An 8,758-nucleotide genomic window follows, 5' to 3' on the forward strand; every position below is an offset into this window, starting at 1 on the left:
CTGGATCTGTACATGGCTGGTCAAGCCGTTGTTTGATGCCTGGAGGATCCTCATGACTTTAGATGGCACTAGTTCTGCCTCCAGTGTCTTCCATAGTATGGACCAGTGGATACAGTCAAGGTGATGAAGACAATGTCAGTCCGTTTCTCGCATCTGATTGTCTCTTCCATCAGTTGGCGAAGGGTGAAGATTTGATCACAACAGCCCCGGTGTGGTCAAAAACCCTACTTGCTCTTCCCAGCTGGTTTCTTCCCGATGTCTGTCTCATTTGGATGACCTTCATAAACACCTTGCCAATAATAAAGGGGAGGCTGATTCCGCCATAGTTCTTGCACTTGTGGCTGTCTCCTTTTTTGTGGATTGGTGCAATGATTGCTTTCTTCTACGCAGATGGCACTTGTTCCATACGCCAGATCAGATCATTGCATGGAGTTGATGCAGTAGAATGTCTCCTTCAGCTTTAATTGTCTCTGTGGTAATCTGGTCCACTCCAAGTGCCTTGCTACGACTTTATGGCTGCTTTCCCTTGTTCGAGTCTCTGGTGGATTAATTGTTGGTGGTCCCAGTGGCAGGTTGTGGAGTTTGCCAGCCGGGATGGTCATCTTGATTGTAGGAATCAAGTTCGGCACATTGTGTAGAATCCATCCTTGTCTGGGTCAGCGTTGGCCTCAGTTGGTGTGTAAATTGAGAGAATGTGGGTCTTGATGGTACCATCGACAGCGATTGCTGCCAGCCAGCTAGATACTGGATGAAAAGTGACCATCCACCCTGAATCCTACGCCTGCTTCTCATTTCTCGCCCCCAGAATAGAAGAGGGTCATCATTTTGTCAGAACTTAGTCGTTGGACGATCATTGTCCCAGATCCCTCGAGTCTCATTTCGGATAATGCTGCTATTGCATTCCGGTAGTCCTTGTGTGGTGATTTCAACTATTGTGATGTCCAGTTTGTTCATTCCGTGTGGCGACTTGAATCTTCATTTTCAGGTTAATGAATTTCTTTAATCCTTTTCTCACCAGCACCCTGGGTCTGCAGTGCTGGCTCCTTGGTAGCCCCAGATACGGTAGAATGAGTGCTTGAATTTGATCTCATTTTAATTTTCATGCGGTTTCTTGCCTGGTTTCTCCAGTTTTCTGGTTCTGGTCATCTCTGCAGAATGACCACAGTGCCCCTTTTGCAGCTGGGCTTGGGACCGTCCTTAGCCAAAGCAAACGGCCAAATCATTTTTTTTTTTTTACCCTACTTAGGTGTTTTGTTTTGAATTCTGTTTTTTCAAAGATGTTCAGATAAAAAAGTGGCTGTGCACCTCCATCTTCTATAGGTACTACAATATGGATACTACTAAATAGCACTACAACCAGCAACAGCCATAGACGCTAGAAACAACAAGGCTCTGGCCCGTCAAAGGCAGCTCCAAAATGGCATCACCAGAATAATAGCAAAGTGACGGTCACAAACATGATGGCTGTCACGTTAGTCCGGGTGTCTGTTGTTATTTTGGGGGATGGCCATTCTGAATTTCAGGCTTAATAACAGCTTGGATGACAAAGATGAGTGATACCGAGGTGAAAAGGTGCTACAAAGAAAGCCATGTGGCATCTTACCGTGACTGAGGCAATGTGAGTGGCGGCCGCAGTTTGGGACCCACGGATTCCTTACTCACAATGCCTTAGTAGCAGTCTTACAAAGTGGCTCAGTCCCAATTAATCTTTGAGCAGGTGTCCAAGGTGTTATTGTGTCAGCTCTCCTTTTGGCCTCTGCCTTTCACAGGACAAACCAGCGGTGCTGCTGCAGCCCAGAGGAGTTTATTACAGAATTCCGTGTTGCTTTTGATATGCCAGAGGGCAGGGATTGGCGCCGTAAATCTGTATATTCCATTGAATTCCTGTCTGCTAGTGCATCCCGTGAAAAGCACTGCACCAATTTCTACAAAGACTTGCAGTTATTTCTGGTATGCTGTAGTCTAACTTCGGGTACAGGCTAATACAATTTTACATTGTCTATATATTTAATATCTACAAAGAAATAAAAGCGCCCCCAAGCTCACAAGAGTTATGATGCTAATTAAAGTACTAAATTATTAGCACTACATATCCACTAGATGGCAGCAACGGCTCAATGGTGTGCCTCGTTGCACTCGCTCGTCGTTCAAGTGTCACACGAAAGCCACCACACCAAATTCTGCAAAGCGCTGAAGTTCTATCCGGTTTAATCTAACTTGGCATATGGGCTTAGAAATGGGGGCAGTTTTAGAAAGACAAAAATCTGGATTTGTATTCTCCCCCCCCCCACACTTTAGCGTATGACAGCAGCCATCTTTCTTTCCAACACATGACAGTAAAATGGCACATGTCAATGTTTGAACTGTTTGTTTCACAGCCGCGTCTACCCAGTTATTGATAAAGCTGGGCAGTGCCAATCAATTCCAGATCAAGCAGTCCGTCTGAAAAAGGAAACAGGAGTGCAGCAGTCGGATAAGCAACTGATTTGTGTTACTCTCAGAGCTCGTTCTGAAAATATGTGGGGAAAATATTTAAAAAATGGAACAGAAAATGTATTGGAAGGTAACTGTGGCATAAAACAATTGATCGCTTCTTGAACTTTCTGTTATGTCGTTTCTCCTGGGCTCTCATTATGATTTATGTTACGGTCCGTTGTATTCATTTAATGAGCCACACGCCCAAATGAAGGAAGTGCCAATTCGCCAATCAGAGGAGCGTCGGCCACAAATGCGGACTCGCCAGTGCTGGGCTGAATTCTGTAAAGTGCCTGCTGCTTTCCAGCCATGTTGGCAGTTATTTCAGTGCCATCACTGAACCACAGATTGTTCTTTGCTGGACATTTCTCTAGAGTTTGCACTTCGTTTCATAGTTGATAAGCTCAGAAGTACCTGCTGCTAAATGAGGACCTCGTAAGTGTCAGCTCTGGTGTTTACTTATCCTACGCGTGTAAAGAATATTTTTCTTTCTCTTTTGGGCTGTCCTGGCACTGTGGGGACCAAGAAGAGAGACTCTTACCTGAAAAGATTTCTAGCAGAACAAAATAAAAGGGGAAAGCAGTGACAAAAGTCAGAGAGCAAAGCCAAAAGAAAGTTGAGAAAATAAACTCTTTAGGGTGCCACCACTCTGGACAGTTCAGAATGGCATTTCTGGTATTGTGACTGTCAATGACAACACAAGCTAGGACTTCAGAGGTCCACTGCTGGACGTGAACAACATGGCATCGTGGTACTCTAAAAAGTAGTCAGTCAGTCCAACCTGCCATATCCTAACTACAGGGTCTGCTGGAGCCAATCCCATCCAGCACAGGGCTCAAGGCAGGAACAAACCCCGGGCAGGGCGCCAGCCTACCGCAGGGCACACACACACCAAGCACAATTTAGGATGGCCAGTCCACCTGACCTGCATGTCTTTGGACTGTGGGAGGAAACCGACACAGAGAACATGCCAACTCCACGCAGGGAGGACCCGGGAAGCAAACCCAGATGGGTCTCCTTACTGTGAGGCAGCAGCGCTACCCACTGCGCCACCGCGACGCCTCTTAAAAGTAGTGATGTTATTAATTTGAATCTTTTAAAAAAAGGCTACCTACGTAAACATTCCTCACATCAAAAGATTCTCCATGTTAAAGAAATAAAACAAAGAAGCTTTCTTTAGTGAAGGAAAAATTGATTTCCTTCAGAAAAAAATGTAAAATGAACTTGAAATGAGTTCATGAGACGGGTGAAGCCATGTAGAAGAGCCAGACTGGAGGTCACGTGATGTTACTGAGGACTTTGTAACACTCGAATGTCTCCCCGCAGACTCGGGCTGGAAATAGAAAGCTGTAATAAACGGCCATCATGGCAGCTTAGTGAGGATGAAGGCTGCTCACCCTAATTTAGATGGCACCGTAGAAGACATCATTTGTTTACCCTGAACCTGTCCGGCTCTTACGATCGGCTCGACTGACAAAACTCAAAGCTTCAACGACACAAAATCAGCCTGGCTCCAAACTCGAGAAGCAGGCTTTGAGGCCTGCACAGATTGGAGGACCTAAGACTGAATACTAAATACAGAAGGGATAGGCCGTCTGTCAAAGTCGCTGGCACCAAAGACAAAAAGACGACGTTTCTCAATCTCTTTAAAGGCTTTAATCAAAAACGTAGACGAGTAAGAACAAAGACACAAAACGTCAAGTCCACAATCCAGAAGTCAAAGTCAGACAAACGCAGGAGCCGAACAAACAGGAGAGAAGCTTATATAGGGCTCGGGGGCGGGGCCAGAGCGGCTGTGTCATGAGGCCCCGCCCCGTATGCGACACACAAAGGACACGGTTGGCCATGAATGACAAACACAGTGCAGACCTCAACACGACCGTCACATGACGTCACATGACGACGTTGTCCTGCCGGTCTTTAATATTTTAATTTCATTTGCTCAGATCTTCTTTTCATTTTCTTGTTTCTGTTTGGAGACATCACGTGACCACAGTCGTCGGCTTGATGACGTGTAAACTTGCACTGTAGTCGGAGCGGCCACTTCAGGCACCCACCTTGGGGACCCTCAACATCGCAGCTTGTTTCTGCTTCGGGGGTCCTGACGCCTGCTTTGTCTCCGGACTTCTGCTGGACATCTTCCCAATTTTGCTTTGCTTCTGGTCCTTTTCTCATCTCCTGGTTGTGTCCCTTTGCTTCACCTGACTACATTTCATTTTTGGCTGACCATCTGCTGGACAGGTCTTGAATCTCAACAATACAGAAAGGGGAAAGACAAAGACATTTTACAAACATACCTCACCAAACGATACGTTAAAAACGAGAAGTTAAAAGAGACACTTGATTCAGGGATGAGACCTTGGTTAGAACACAAAACCGCCAGAAAGACAGAAAAGCCAAATATTATCACAAGACTCCACAACCCTGATGGAGGCGGGCAAAACAAACCAAAGCGAGCTCAGACGGGGGTCCTTTAGTGGGCTGCGCGTTACTTCGGGGCACATAACACTCCTGGGTTTTAAACTTCAGCAGAGTCCCAAAAGTCCCAAGAAATTCCCAAATTCAGGTATTTTCCGTTGATGCTGATCTGATTGGCAAAGGGGTTATGGAGTATATCACTGTGCCAACTGCCCTGCCAGTCTGGGGGTGGCACCACGCCAGCTATCTATCTGGAGGTCAGAATGTTCTGGGTGATCCCTGCACTTCTGACGTGTCGCCAAACCGCCATACCCCCCCGAATGTCTCTGCCGTCAACCCTCCGTTACTTTAGGGTTAAGTATGGCGGGCCTTATCCAGTCCTGAAGCCCAGGCTGTGGACAGCCAAATGCTCAAATGAACCACCCGGCGGCCCAGTAGGCATGGAGTGTAACTTCATATAAAGATGTTTGTTTGAGACCCTTTGTAGATGATCACAATCTGAACTGAGCAACAGTCAAACGACAGCTACCAACGCGCTCAAATGACCACAATGATCAGTCAGGTTTATGGGTGTAACAAGAAAACACGGGTTCAACCAAAGAGCAGAGCTGGGGAGTCGGCAAAAAAGACGCAGTTTATTATTTAAGCAAACAAGGGCACAAAAGGTGAGCAGCGGGTTGGTCTCCTGCTTCCACACGGACCGATTGTGGTGGCGGCAGAAGTGATGCCACGGCTCTTCTGGTCCTGAAGCTTCTGGACTGTGGACATGGAGGACCAATGTGTTGACGCTGGCGCCCTGTCCCAGTGCCTACCTCTCCAGAGCGAAACGCTGGCGTGCGACACACGGAGGTCGTACAGTTAGATCGTGGGAGCACCTCGTCCACGTAAGGTTAGGCTTAGGAGACAAATGGGGGGGTTACATTCAGCAGCACCTCGTAGTGCTCCGCTCATTCGCTGATTTAGAGTTTTAGAGAAGCTTCGGAGGATAAAGACCCTTCATGTTTAGAGAGGACGTCTTAATCTTTTCCTGAGATTTCAACACTCGTGAATCACGTCAGAGAGTTTTTGGGAATGCTGGCTCTTTGTGAAGCCTGAGAAATGTCAACTTCACAAACCCTCACTTTAGTTTTTAGGATATCAGATATCGAGGCAGAGGACACAAAGGTGGAGGCTGTCCGTGAGTGGAGGTCCTCAGCGTCTCGTCGAGTTTGCCGATTATTAACACCTTTAGTACCACAGTTGCCTTAATTACTGCCGGCACATGCAGGATGTCTGAGGAATGTCAGTCAGCCTTTGAGAAATGAAACAAATGCCTTCATGTCACCAGTTTTGAAGGACCCAGGTGTCACTTTGCAATAGGAATTGGAAGCGGACGCTTGGGGTATTGGTGTGAGCGCAATACGAGCAAATGGCATCCATGCGCTTGCCCACTGCCCACAAGGTTAACGTCCGCAACGGTGAAGAATTAGGGCCATCACACCCGCTGTGCCAGAAGGAAGGCATTGGGCCGAGTTATCATTCACATGGACCTCAAAACCATCTGATGTTAACAAAGACAAAAATCAGTATGGAGGCAATGCGGTCCACAGACAGGCACAGGGTTTATGGAGAACTTCATCAAGCAGCCACTTTGGCGCAGATCTTTGTTCTAATGAACTTCTGCAGGGGGCCTGTGACCCTTAATTTCAGGTCATGATGGGATTCAGATGAGTTTCTTTGGCCGCCCCCTCTTATGACATGTGTCCTGCTGGATTTTCTCCCGGGCCTGACCGCGGCAGGACACGCTTGTTTGTTTCATTGCCGACTCACTGCCCTCCCATGGGTTCACCTCGGTTGGGCTCATCTCATTGCTCTGATGTAACGTTCCTCACCAGTGTTCTATTAAAGGAGTTCATGTGTCTTCATGGGCCCCCTAAAGCTCTCACTTCTGAATGTGTGTCAAGATTTAGGACATGCTTTTGTGCGAAGCTGGATAGGAACCTCTGCTGACCATCCAGAGAGTGAGGAGCGCCGTGAGTGACAAGATCAGGACTTTTAAATTCTCCTGTGGATACTCGCTCAGCGGACTGACCAGACCACCTTCCACGACTAAAATATTCTAGGCCAGGGGTCTCAGCCTTGTTTTTTGGAGTACCACCCAAGAAGTCCTGAGTTGTTTGGCATGAACTCTTATTAGGTAACCCCAAAAGTGCTACTGTACCCCTTTGTCCATCGAAATATTGCATGTACTGATCGCGTTTGCTTCTGCGTTCTGTTTGTCTTTTCATCCAATGATTTTCCAGTCAAGTATGTTGCTCTTGTATGAACAGTAGTGTGACATAAAAATGGAAACATCTACAATCGCCATATTTTGAGTTTACACCACGTGTACAATGGCAGCATGGCTTAGAAACAGTGATGGGATCGTCGTGGACTTTACTTGATAAAGAAACACTTCAAACCAGTAGGAAAAATTCAAGTCATATGAATCCTATTGTCGTTATCTCCATAAAGAGATGTGCTCAGTACCGCCATGGACTAACCACACCACGTCTTACCTGACAAGGCCCAGCAGAGACGCCCGCCGCCTCCCACCCTCATCCGCTCCCCCAATCCGAGTCAGCATAGTGCAGAGAGACCCTCGAGGTGCCTCGCCTTTCTCAAAGGGCCTACTGCATCACACAGGACCCTTCAGACCCCCCTCACGGATTCTGGAAAAAGGCAGCACGGCATCAGTGGCAGATCGGTCAGGTTATGGGACACCTTCTTTGCCTCCACAATGCAATGCGGCCCCCTTGATCTCCCACCCTACCCAAACACCTGAGATCACAATCTGTCATTCGGGTTTGTGCACAAGTCACTCAGCCTGTCATGTCAGCAGGTCCGGTGAGGTGTCTCTCTCTTCATCGTATCGTGTTGAGTGATTTTCTAAAGTGAACGTCACACGGATGTGCTGTATGGACGGACACTCCATATCAGTTTTTGAAGGATTTAAGGGCGAAGTGGAGCCGAGTGTGAGACACTCTACTGTCTGCTTCTTGTTGGCCAAAGTTTCCCGACTGACTGAAAACACCGATTAATGGCAGAGTTTGAAGTAAAGAAGACATTGAGACTCCTGATGAAGGACATCTGCCCGAAGGTTCTGTCTTGTAACTTGGGCCATACGCCATCATAAAAAGGAAGGGACAGCGGCGTTTTTTATCAGATGGGTTCCGTCACATCATTTTTAAAGCCTTCTGACCGCTTAAAGCTCACCAGTGGGCGGTGAGCACGAGTTTAACATTCAGTCCATTTTAGACTCTAAAGAGGAGATGCACAGATGTGCTATCGGGCTCACTGGGGAAATTGGGGTCCTGAGGAAGATGCCCCGAGATCTGTGGGACAGAAGTTGCCCATTAATTCTCCTTCGCCACTAATTTCTAACATCTTTAGTAAAACAGAAACTGAAACTAAATTCACATTGTTAGACATGTGAACTGATTCATTCATTAATTGTTCAAATTTAGGCTGGCCAACAACGAGTCCTATTTTTTGTCTTTGTAATTTTTAGTTATACGCAAAATATGAGTTCTGAAAAACGTATTTATCTTTGAAGCAGACCGAAATGCGGTATTGAACCTTGCATATGAACCCTAATTCTCGACACCTTGCCATTACGGAGAAGGTCCTGTCACTGCTAATTTTTCCTTTTGTCTTTCAGAACGCCGCCTTGTAAAGGCTTCCATTTGCTTCGGCACTTTGATTCCTCTCTGCCAAGTGTTTGCACTCCATCTATGAGATATACGACCTTTGAGCATCTTTGTTGTCTCTTACAAGGAAAATAATACAGAACTTAAGAGACTTCGGGACCCAGCAGCTCCTAGCAAGCGCATCTCTGTCGTGGTTT

This window comes from Erpetoichthys calabaricus, chromosome 9 (assembly GCF_900747795.2).
Source record: "Erpetoichthys calabaricus chromosome 9, fErpCal1.3, whole genome shotgun sequence".
Lineage (NCBI taxonomy): Eukaryota > Metazoa > Chordata > Cladistia > Polypteriformes > Polypteridae > Erpetoichthys > Erpetoichthys calabaricus.